Raw genomic sequence first — 13,079 nt, forward strand, 5'->3', positions numbered from 1 at the left:
CTTGTTGTTCTTGTGGTAGATGTACCTGGAGTCCAATGACAGTGGGGCGTCTCTCATGAGTTGGAAATCCAAGAATTTTAATCCCACTGCTTCCGACGGACCAATGTATCTGCCAGTAAAGTACTGTGCAATTTTGCCATCCCCGTTAACTCCAAAAACTGCTTGCTCACTCCCCTTCAAGGTGTATAAGAAAATAACTGCAGATGCTGGTACAAATCGATTTATTCACAAAATGCTGGAGTAACTCAGCAGGTCAGGCAGCATGTCGGGAGAGAAGGAATGGGTGACGTTTCGGGTCGAGACCCTTCTTCAGACTGATGTCAGGGGGGCGGGACAAAGGAAGGGTATAGGTGGAGACAGGAAGATAGAGGGAGATCTGGGAAGGAGGAGGGGAAGGGAGGGACAGAGGAACTATCTAAAGTTGGAGAAGTCGCTGTTCATACCACTGGGCTGCAAACTGCCCAGGCAAAATATGAGGTGCTGTTCCTCCAATTTCCGGTGGGCCTCACTATGGCACTGGAGGAGGCTCATGACAGAAAGGTCAGACTGGGAATGGGAAGGGGAGTTGAAGTGCTCGGCCATCGGGAGATCAGTTTGGTTAATGCGGACCGAGCGCAGGTGTTCAGCGAAGCGATCGCCGAGCCTGCGCTTGGCTTCGCCAATGTAAATAAGTCTAGTGAGAGCCTCATCTATAATGGCGGAGGGGAAGCCCCGTTTCCTGAAGAACGAGGACATCTCGGAAGCCCTAGTGTGAAACACCTCATCAAGGGTGCAGATGCGGCGTAGATGGAGGAATTGGGAGTAGGGGATAGACTTTTTGCAGGGGACAGGGTGGGAAGAAGTGTAGTCCAGATAGCTGTGCGAGTCAGTGGGTTTATAGTAAATGTCCGTCACTAGTCTGTCTCCTGTGATGGAGATGGTGAGGTCCAGAAACGGGAGGGAGATGTCTGAGATAGTCCAGGTATATTTAAGGGCAGGATGGAAATTGGAGGTGAAGTGTATGAAGTCAGTGAGTTCTGCATGGGTGCAAGAGGTAGCACCAATGCAGTCGTCGATGTAGCGGAGGTAGAGTTCGGGGATGGGGCCAGTGTACGTCTGGAACAGGGATTGTTCGACGTACCCGACAAAGAGGCAGGCGTAGCTAGGGCCCATGCAAGTGCCCATAGCTACGCCTCTGGTTTGGAGGAAGTGGGAGGAGTCAAAGGAGAAGTTGTTGAGGGTAAGAACTAGCTCTGCTAGGCGGAGGAGAGTGTTGGTCGATGGGGATTGGCTGGTTCTACGGTCGAGGAAAAATGGAGGGCTTCGAGACCATCCTTGTGGGGGATGGAAGTGTAGAGTGACTGGACATCCATGGTGAAGATGAGGGAGTGGGGGCCTGGGAACCGGAAGTTATCGAGGAGATGGAGAGCGTGTGAGGTGTCTTGGACGTAGGTGGGGAGGGATTTAACCAGGGAGGATAGGATGGAGTCGAGGTAGGTAGAGATAAGTTCAGTGGGGCATGAGCAGGCAGAGACAATGGGTCTGCCGGGACAGTTCTGTTTGTGGATTTTGGGTAGGAGGTAGAATCAGGCCGTGCGGGGCTGGGGAACTATGAGATTGGAGGCACTGGGGGGTAGATGGCCGGAGATGATGAGGTCCGTGATGGTGCTGCTGATAAAGGTCTGGTGTTTATCGGTGGGGTCATGGTCCAGGGATAGGTAGGAAGAGGTGTCTGAGAGTTGTCGTCTGGCCTCAGTCCAGTAGAGGTCAGCACGTCAGACTACCACAGCCCCTCCCTTGTCAGCGGGTTTAATGATTAAGTCCGGGTTGTTGCGGAGTGAGTGGAGGGCTGCACGTTCAGGAGGGGAGAGGTTGGAGTTTGTACCCCTTCAAGGTGTACTTGAACATGTATTTGACCGACTTTACAGAGGAGCATATCTCAACGTTGATATGACATTTGAACAACTTCAAGAGTTGAGCATTACAGGGCACCACCCATTCAGAAGTAATAGGTCAATTCCAGCATCCTTCTTGATGTCCCTGAAATCCTCCCATATCTGGAGATCGTCTCCAGTACAAAGGATGTGACTCATCTCCACACCTCGTGCTTTTGATAAACGGCTTCGGGAATCTCTTTCTGCATCTTCCATTCTTCCAACAGCCCCAGAGTAGAAGCACTGAAGGATCCTCAGAGAGACTCTGAATTTCTTCAACTGTCTGAGGTGGTAAAGGTGCTGCCTTGCCTTACTCACCAGTACGGCAATGTGTGTTGTCCATGTCAGATCCTCTGTGATATGAACTCCCAGGTATTTAAAGCTGCTCCCCCTATCCACAGTAATCCCATTTACCTCCAGTGGCGTGTACATCCTCGGATGTTGAGCCCTTCTAAAGTCTACAATCAGCTCCTTAGTTTTTGAGACATTCAAAATGTCCTGACAACAGTGTCCTGTTGTCCTGACACCAGAGTGTCAGATCAGCCACCTCCTCCCGGTTGCACATACCTAATTTAATTGAAGACATACTTGCTCCAGTGGTCTTCAACAGCAAATCACAACAGCCCAGCGGGCGGCGAGGCGAGGACCGGCAGGTGGTGAGGTGAGCCAAGGCCCAGGGAGCGGCGAAGCGAGTGGCGAGGCGAGGCCTGGGTGGGCGGTGAGGCGAGGCCCAGGCGGGCGGCGAGGCGAGGCTCGGGTGGGCGGCGAGGCGAGGCTCGGGTGGGCGGCGAGGCGAGGCCCGGGTGGGCGGCGAGGCGAGGCCCGGGTGGGCGGCGAGGCGAGGCCCGGGTGGGCGGCGAGGCGAGGCCCGGGCGGCGAGGCGAGTCGAGGCCCGGGTGGGCGGCGAGGCGAGGCCCGTGCAGCTGAGGCCTGGGTGGCGGCGAGGCGAGGCCCGGGCGGTAAGGCAAGGCCCCGGCAGCGAGGCGAGGCCCGGGCGGCGAGGCGATGCCCGGCCAGCGGTGAGGCAAAGCGAGGCCCGAGGTGCAGCGAGGCAAGGCGAGGCCTGGCGAGGCAGGGGCCCGGGCGAGCGGCAAGGCGAGGCCCGGCGAGGCGAGCAGCAAGGCAATGCGAGCAGCGAAGCCCGGTGGGCAGTGAGGAGAGGCCCGGCGGGCGGCGAGGAGAGGCCCGGCGAGGCGAGCTGCAAGGCCCGGCCCCGCAAGCGTAGCGGTGAGAGAAGCCCAGTGAACGGCGAGGTCCGGCCCGGACTGATTACGCTGGGCGAGCGGTGGGGCAAGTGTCAAGGCGTGTGTTTTCCTCTTATTGAAAAATGTGAGGCAAAATCGGAATGGCGGAAATGAAATAAGAAGGCGGAATCTTTCTGCCAAATTGGGAAGGGTTCGGAGGTCTGCGTGACCTCGGAGATCTTCCTCCCTCTTGGCATGATGTTAAAAAGAGATAGGTATTGATCAGGGGAGGGGGGGTAAAGGGGGTGGAGGGGGGTAAAGGGGGTGGAGGGGGGTGGAGTGGGTGAGTGGGGTTCTTTAAAACAACCTTAATTCAATTTCAGTGAATGCAGGGGAGGTTTGGGGGAGTGTTTAAGGGGGGTTATCTTTAGCAGCTCAGCAGCAAATAAAATCTTTATACAAAAAATCTTATTTGTTTGTTCCTGAACTACAGCCAAACCGGTGCACGATTGCACGACAATTTTAGATCCACTTTACCGTCGTCCCATGGTCTAATTGGAAGAAGTTTCATCGAAATAGGTGTTGTATTTTTTAAAGTTATTCACATATTAAAGTTTAAATCTATCTCCTAGGGAGGAGGGTGGAGGGAGGAGAGAGGAGGGTGGGGGGTAAGAGAGGAGAATGGGGGAAGGAGGAGGGGGCGAGGGAGGAGAGGAGAGAGGGGGGAGAGGAGAGGGGGGAGAGGAGAGGGGGAGAGGAGAGGGGGGGGAGAGGAGAGAGGGGGGGAGGAGAGAAGGGGGGAGGAGAGAGGGGGGGAGGGGAGGAGAGGGGGGGAGAGGGGAGGGGAGAGGGAGAGAGGGGAGGGGAGAGGGAGAGAGGGGAGGGGAGGCTGGAGGGGGGTTGGGCGATGTGCGAATGTGGGAGGGGTTTGGGCACAGCGAGTCTGCTTGGTCTAATTAGTCTGACCTTTAACTGCTCGGTGGCGGCGGTGACCCAGTGGGGCTGACCCAGTGAAGGAGACGCCCGTGGCTGAGACAGACAGAGTGGCAGAAGGAGCGGTGGCGCTGAGCGGGAGCTGTCGACAAAGGCTGCGATGGAGACGCCCAGGATTTAGAGCGGGCAGAAGCAGGGGTTTGGAGCGGTGGCAGCGGTGGCAGCGGTGATGGCGGGGACTCCAGTGCTCAGCGAGGCGGCGCCATGATGGAGACGCCCGGGGTTTGGAGCGGGAGCGGCGGCGGTAACGCGCCCACCACTTGGGCCGCGAAACCATTCGGGCGTCTGGCGGGAAGTGGAAGCTGAACGAAAATGGCGACCCTCCCCAACTGCGCATGCGCGGGTTTTAAAAAACATTAAAATGTGAATAACTTAAAAATTATAACACCAATTTCAATAAAACTACCATTTTTACCATTAAAATGATAACGCTGAATAAGGTGGGCCTAAAATTGTCACGCGATTGTGTACCGTTTTGGCTGAAGTTCAGTCACAAACAAGATAACAAATGAGTTTTAGTATATAGATGATAGTATACTACCTCCTCTGGCAGTGGATTCCATACATCCACGACCCTCTGTGGAGAAATGTTGCCCCTCAGGTTCGTGTTGAATCTTCTCCCCTCACCTTTAACCTATGTCCTCTGGATCTTGATTCCTCCACTCGGGGCGAAAGACTGTGCATTTACCCTATGTATTCCTCTCATGATCTTGTACACACCTCTATATAATCACCCCTCATTGTTCTGCACTCCAAGAAATAAAGTTCTAGCCTTCTCAACCTCTTCCTATACTCAGGCCCTCGAGTCCTGGCAACATCCTCATAAATCATCTCTGCCCCCTTTTCAACTTAATAACCTCTTTCCTACAACAGGGTTAGTGCCGCAGCGGTAGCGTTGCTGCCTTACCGCGCCAGGGACCCAGGTGGTCTCAGCTGGAGGCCGTCAGCTCCAGGTGTTTGGCCCATAGTAGCGTTACAAATCATGCCATGTACATTCTCATCCAAATCCAGAGACCCAGGTGGTCTCAGCTGGAGGTTGCCAGCTCCAGGGGTTTGGCCGATGGTAGGCCGCAGCGCGCGCCAGAGACCCAGGTTCCATTCTGACTTCGGTATGGTGATTGTACAGTATGTTCTCTCTGTGACCACATGGGTTTTCTCCGGGTGTTCCGGTTTCCTCCCACACTCCAAAGATGTACAGGTTTGTAGGTGAATTGACTTAGGTATAATTATAAATTGTCCCCAGTGTGCAGGATAGTGCTAGTGTACGGGGTGATCACTGGTCAGCACGAACTTCGAGGCCAAAGGGCTGTTTTCGTGCTCTATAAAGTCTAAAATATTCCCTATATGGCCTCACCAATATCTTGTACAATTGTAACATAACCTCCCAACTTTTATATTCAATACTCTGACTGACGAAGGCCAATGAGCTGAAAAAAAATTCCTCCACCCTATCTCTCTGTGACACCACTTTCAAGGAACTATGTACTTGTACTCTTTGATCCCTCTGCTTTGCCAAAATGCAACACCTCACATCTATGTGTATTAAACTGCATCAACGATTCCTCAGCCCATCTGCCAAACCAATGCCCACATGGGTTTTCTCTGGGTGCTCTGGTTTCCTCCCACACTCCAAAGACGTACAGGTTTGTAGGTCAATTGGCTTTGGTAAAATTTAAATTGTCCAAAGATCCTGCTGCAATTTTTGAAAACCATCTTTGCAATCTACACTTTAGTGTCATCGACAAACTTACTAAGCACGCCTTGTACATTCTCATCCAAATCATTGACATAGATGACAAACAGCAATGGGCCCAGAACCAAACCCTGAGGCATTCCACTAGTCACAGGCCTCCAGTCCAAAAAACAACCTTTCACCATCACCCTCTGCTTCCTTCCATGAAGCCAATTCTCTATCCAGTCGGATAACTCTCCTTGGGCCCCATGTGATCTAAAGTGGAGCAGTCAAAATGTAGATACAAGGAACTACAGATCGTGGATTACAAAAAAATAAACACAAAGAGCTGGAATAACTCAATGGGTCAGCCAGTATCCCTGGAGAACATGAAAAGGTGATGTTTTGGGTATGGATCCTTCGTTTCTACCCTATCACCCATCTATGTTCTCCAGGGATGCTGCCCTCCCAGGGAGGTTAGATAAGGGGGAGCGAGACCTGAGTGTCCTTGTACACCAGTCACTGAAAGTTGGCGTGCAGGTACAGCAGGCAGTGAAGAAAGCTAATGGAATGTTGGCCTTCATAATGAGAGGATTTCAGTATAGGAGTAAAGAGATTTATTCACAAAATGCTGGAGTAACTCAGCAGGTCAGGCAGCATCTCGGGAGAGAAGGAATGGGTGACGTTTCGGGTCGAGACCCTTCTTCAGACTGATGTCGGGGGTGGGACAAAGGAAGGATATAGGTGGAGACAGGAAGATAGAGGGAGATCTGGGAAGGAGGAGGGGAAGGGAGGGACAGAGGAGCTATCCGAAGTTGGAGAAGTCGACGTTCATACCACCGGGCCGTAAACTGCCCAGGCGAAATATGAGGTGCTGCTCCTCCAATTTCCGGCGGGCCTCACTATGGCACTGGAGGAGGCCCATGACAGAGAGGTCAGACTGGGAATGGGAGGGGGAGTTAAAGTGCTGGGCCACCGGGAGATCAATTGCGTTAATGCGGACCGAGCGCAGGTGTTCAGCGAAGCGATCGCCGAGCCTGCGCTTGGTTTCGCCGATATAAATAAGTTGACATCTAGAGCAGCGGATGCAATAGATGAGGTTGGAGGAGGTGCAGGTGAACCTCTGTCTCACCTGGAAAGACTGTTTGGGTCCTTTGATGGAGTTGAGGGGGGAGGTAAAGGGACAGGTGTTGCATCTCGTGCGGTTGCAAGGGAAAGTGCCCGGGGTTAGGGTGGTTTGGGTAGGAAGGGACGAGTGGACCAGGGAGTTGCGGTGGGAAAGGTCTCTGCGGAATGCAGAGAGGGGAGGGGATGGGAAGATATGGCCAGTGGTGGGGTCCTGTTGTAGGTGACGGAAATGTTGGTGGATGATATGTTGGATCCGCTGGCTGGTGGGGTGGAAGGTGAGAACGAGGGGGATTCTGTCCTTGTTGCGAGTGGGGGGAGGGGGAGCAAGAGCGGAGCTGCGGGATGTAGAAGAGACCCTAGTGAGAGCCTCATCTATAATGGAGGAGGGGAAGCCCCGTTTTCTGAAAAACGAGGACATCTCGGAAGCCCTAGTCTGAAACACCTCATCCCGGCGCAGATTCGGCGTAGACGGAGGAATTGGGTAAAGAGGTTCTTCTGCAGTTGTATAGGGCCCTGGTAAGACCACATCTGGAGTATTTTGTACAGTTTTGGTCTCCTAATTTGAGGAAGGACATCCTTGTAATTGAGGCAGTAGGTTCACGAGATTGATCCCTGGGATGGCGGGACTGTCATACGAGGAAAGATTGAAAAGACTAGGCTTGTATTCACTGGAGTCTAGAAGGATGAGAGGGGATCTTAAAGAAACATAAAATCCAGACAAGTTAGATGCAGGAAAAATGTTCCCAATGTTGGGGGAGTCCAGAACCAGGGGCCACAGTCCTGGAATAAAGGGGAGGCCACTTAAAACTGAGGTGAGAAAAAGTTTTTTCACCCAGAGAGTTGTGAATTTGTGGAATTCTCTGCCACAGAGGGCAGTGGAAGCCAAATCACTGGATAGATTTAAGAGAGAGTTAGATAGAGCTCTAGGGGCTAGTGGAATCAAGGGATATGGGGAGAAGGCAGCACGGGTTATTGGTTGGGGACAATCAGCCATGAATGGCGATGCTGGCTCGAAGGGCCGAATGGCCTCCTCCTGCACCTATTTTCTATATTTCTATGTTTCTTTGTTTCCTCCTTGGCCTTGCAGCTTAGAGTTCTGATGATAGATTGTGCCTGCTCCGCCTTCAGCCAGTGAGCGGCAGGTCTTTGGTTAGAAAACGTTCACCTTAACTGCCCTCTAATCCTCGACTCAATATTCAAAATTGTGTCCAGCATCGTGGAACTGTTTTCCGCTGTACCCCTCATGCAAGACCTACCTCATTAAATATACTTTCCTCATTTGTTCCCCTTTGGATTATAAATGAGATACAGATGGGCCTCACAAATTACTACCAATGAAATGATTGTCAGCAACATTAGACTTCCTGTTTTACTCAACAGCATTTTACACACATTAAAAGCTTAACAATGTGTTCAATCTCTCATCCCTTAGCAAGTGCAATCAGTCATTAACATGAAACATGGCCAAATACACAGAGGGATCATACATTTAGTTATTAGAACGTGACAGAGTAATTTGTAAAAGTATATTCTCTGATCACTTTCTGTAAACCAGGCCATTGTGTACTTGTTATTTCAAAGCATTGAATTGCTTTTGGAATTGAGGGGTATATCATAATTAAGGTGAAGGTTAGCAGACTTAATGAGGCATCAGTACTTAGTTTGAGAAACACACTGGAAATATGTAATCAGGAACAGAGGTCAGCTGTTAGTTTTGGATCAGTGGGGGAGCATTGCCCACTGTTATGCTCCAGTCTAGAGAGCAGAGCAGAGCAGCACCAATGGGTCTGGCACTGTCCTGAGGACACGATAGAGTTTGACGTCCTTTCCTCTGAAACTGCCTTCTCTTGTGATGCTAGAATTTCTTCTCTCACCATTGGCGACCAAGCCAACTTTGCCTCATAGATTTATTTCCTATTTCTGGCCGAGTTCCTTAACCTAAAGTTAGCTCTGCAATGACAGTGTTTCATTGGTGTCCAGCACAATTAGCCACCTCCTCCTCCACTCCAAGGGCAGAACCTTCCCAGAGCGAGGCAGGGGTCCAAGGCGTAATCATATGATGTACTGACATAAGTTATAAACCAGTACTGAATACTGAATAGATGAAAGCAAGATGATGCAATTATTTTCATTCATACTTTATATTTTTGTTAATGTTCTTGTATGTGTAAATATATTTTTTAGTTTAATGAGGAACTTCCTTTTGGAACACATTACTTCCAAGACTGCTTCTCAGAATTAAACAGCAATCCTGCAAATGGAGATCAATATTTCAACGTGTTAGGACTTTGTTTCTAAATGTAAAAGGCTACAGCAGTAATGGAGGGTAGGTATTCTGGAGGTGAAGGATCAATGCTTGTCCATTATTTAGTCCCAAACAGAACTGAGACTACCTGAGACCACATCTTATTGGTTTCCTCTTGATTTTGAAATTGTGCCTGGCTTTGCATGCCATTGATTGAGCCAAGTGAAATAGATTAACATCTGTTGTAGGTAGATTAGAGGAATCTGTTCTTACTTGGCTTATTGGATGATAGTTCTCAGTTTTCTTTGAAGCATTTCCGAAATAGAGGCACAAAGGTAGCTGCCCTGTAGTCTTCTGGAACCTCACTGTGTCAAACAATGATTCATCTATCAGCCAGGACTCTTGCAATTTCATCTATAGCTTCCCACAGTGTCCCTGGATATGTCTGATTAGGCCAAGAAGATTTATCCACTTTCATATGTCTCAGGACATTCAGCACCTCCTCGAGCATAAGACTCCTTAGGAGTCTGTCCTCAGGGCATCTCTATTCATTTCTTGTTCCCTTGTCTTCATGGCTTTCTCTGCAGTAAAAACAGAGAAGGAATATTCATCGACGTTCATTCTCCTGTGGTTCCACACATAAATGGCCGCTTGGGTTTCTGAATGGTCCTATTCTCTCTCTAGTTACCCTTTACCCTTAAAAATAACATCTCGTTAGATTCACCTTTACCTATCGAATAGCTATCTCATGCCACTTTTTTCCCTCCTGATTTCCTCCTTCAGTATACCCTTAGCCTACTCCAACCAACTTTTGCAAGCTCCTGTCTAACACCATCAAAGTTGGCCTTGCCCCAATTTAGAAATTTAACTGTGGACTGACCCTGTCCTTATCCAAAAGGTAAAGAAGGAATATGGTAAACTTGTGTTTATAGGTCAGGGCAGTGAGTATGAGAGTCCAGAAGTCGTGAGGCAGCTTTATAGGACTTTCATTATGTTACATTGGAATATTGGAGGGATAGTGTGGAAACAGGCCCTTCGGCCCATCTTGCAGTGCAGTTCAGAACACCCATTACAGGAAGGATGTGGTGCCTTTGGAGTTTACCAGAATGATGCCTGGATTTGGGGATATTAGTTGGAGGGAGAGGTTAGATTGACTTGGACTGTTTCAGATCTCCAGAAGGCTGCATCAGAATGCCAAGGTTTTGGTGAGATCTGAAAGAAGTATATAAAATCATGAAAGGCATAGATAGGGTAGGCAGTCAGGACTTTTTTCCCAGGATAGAGGGCACAGCGTTCAGGTCAGAGGGTTAAAGTTTAAAGGAGATGTGAGGGGAACTTTTTTACACGTGGCGTCACGTGGCGGCGCCTAACGGCAGCGGCTGACTAGCAGTCTGTCCGGTTTTTTTTTCCCTTTTTTTGTTGTGTGTCGGTGTTGGGATGGTTTTTATATATATTTTTTGGTTGTGTATGTGTGGGAGGGGGTGGTGGTGTGGGTGGGTGGGTGTGGGGGGGGGGACTTTTCTCTTCCTAACGGCGCGGGGTGCGGCTCGGCTGCGGGGCCTAACATCGCCCGCTGCGGCTCGGCCGCTGGACTTTACATCCCGGTGCGGCTTGGCCGCTGGACTTTACATCCCGGTGCGGCTTGGCCGCTGGACTTTACATCCCGGTGCGGCTTGGCCGCTGGACTTAACATCGCCCGGTGCAGCTCGGCTGCGGGGCTTAACATCGCCCGGTGCAGCTCGGCTGCGGGGCTTAACATCGCCCGGTGCAGCACGGCTGCGGGACTTTTCACCGCTGGTGCGGCTCGGCTGCGGGACTTAACATCGCCCGGTGCGGCTCGACCACGGGACTTAGCTGCGCTAGGCTTGGTCGCGGGCCTTTCATCGCCCGGTTTGGCCGCGAGACGTTTCAGCGCCCGGTGCGGGGACTGTGCGGGTCGGTCGGGGACGAGCTGTCTGTCCGTGGGCGTGGGGAAGAGAGTGGAAGTTTTGTTGCCTCCATCACAGTGAGGGGGTGTTTGGAGTCACTGTGATGGACGTTTGTGTTGGGGTCATGTGTCTTGTGTTCTTTTTTTTTTTATATGACTGCTATGTAGTTTCGTTCGGTACTTTGGTACCGAACGACAAATAAAGCTCTGTTATACCTGTTATACCTGTTATACAGAGAGGATTGTGAGTACCTGGAATGTGCTACTAGGGTTGGTGATTGAGGCAGATATGATGCAGGAAACAACTGCAGATGCTGGTTTAAACTGAAGATAGACATGTAGAGAGAGAGGGAATGCTGGGGCTACTTAAATTGAGAGAAATCAATATTCATTAATAATATTATTTATTGCCCAAGCTGCCCAAACAAAATATGAGATGCTGTTCCTGCAATTTGTGTTTAGCCTCAAGTAATTTGGCATTCCCTCTCTCTCTATCGGAAGTGTCATCATCATCATCATCATATATATACAGCCGGAAACAGGCCTTTTCCTGTCAGTGTTGCAGTTGAACAAAGGGGGCTATGAAAGCATGAGAGAGGAGCTGGCCAAGGTAGACTGGAAAGGGATCCTAGCAGGATGGACGGTGGAACAGCAATGGCAGGAATTTCTGGGCATAATCCGGAAGACGCAGGATCATTTCATTCCAAAAAAGAAGAAAGATTCTAAGGGGAGTAGATTTTTAGATTTAGATTTAGAGATACAGCGCGGAAACAGGCCCTTCGGCCCACCGAGGCCATGCCGCCCAGCGATCCCCGCACATTAACACTATCCTACACACACTAGGGACAATTTTTACATTTACCCAGTCAATTAACCTACATACCTGTACGTCTTTAGAGTGTGGGAGGAAACCGAAGATCTCGGAGAAAATCCACGCAGGTCACGGGGAGAACGTACAAACTCCGTACAGACGGCGCCCGAAGTCAGGATCGAACCTGAGTCTCCGGCGCTGCATTCGCTGTAAGGCAGCAACTCTACCGCTGCGCCACCGTGCCGCACGTAGGAGGCAACCGTGGCTGACAAGGGAAGTTAGGGATGGAATAAAACTAAAAGAAAAGATGTATAACACAGCAAAGAGTAGCTGAAAGCCAGAGGATTGGGAAACTTTCATAGAACAACAGAAGGTAACAAAACGGGCAATACGGGCTGAAAAGATAAAGTACGAGGGGAAGCTGGCCAAGAATATAAAGGACAGTAAAAGCTTTGTTAGATATGTTAAGAGAAAAAGAGTAGCAAAGTCAAATGTGGGTCCCTTGAAGGCAGGCACGGGTGAAATTATTATGGGTAACAAGGAAATGGCAGAAGAGTTGAACAGGTACTTCGGATCTGTCTTCATTAAGGAAGACACAAACAATCTCCCAGATGTACTGGAGGACAGAGGATCTAGGGGGGTAGAGGAACTGAAATAAATTTTCATTAGTCGAGAAATAGTATTGGGTAGACTAATAGGACTGAAGGATGATAAATCCCCTAGGCCGATGGTCTGCATCCCAGGGTCCTCAGGGAGGTGGCTCTAGAAATAGTGGATGCATTGGACGCATTGATTTTCCAATGTTCAATAAATTCGGGATCAGTTCCTGTGGATTGGAGGATAGCTAATGTTATCCCACTTTTCAAGAAAGGAGCGAGAGAGAAAACGGGGAATTACAGACCAGTTAGCCTGACTTCGGTGGTGGGAAAGATGCTGGAGTCAATTATTAAAGAGGTAATAACGGTGCCTTTGGATAGCAGTAAAAGGATAAGTCCAAGTCAGCATGGATTTATGAAGGGGAAATCATGCTTGACTAATCTTCTGGAATTTCTTGAGGACGTGGCAAGTAAAATGGATGAAGGGGAGCCAGTGGATGTAGTGTATCTAGACTTTCAGAAAGCCTTTGATAAGGTCCCGCACGGGAGATTGGTGACTAAAATTGGAGCACATGGTATTGGGGGTTGGGTGTTGACATGGATAGAAAAT

Source organism: Rhinoraja longicauda, chromosome 27 (genome assembly GCF_053455715.1).
Source record: "Rhinoraja longicauda isolate Sanriku21f chromosome 27, sRhiLon1.1, whole genome shotgun sequence".
NCBI classification, from domain to species: Eukaryota; Metazoa; Chordata; class Chondrichthyes; order Rajiformes; family Arhynchobatidae; genus Rhinoraja; species Rhinoraja longicauda.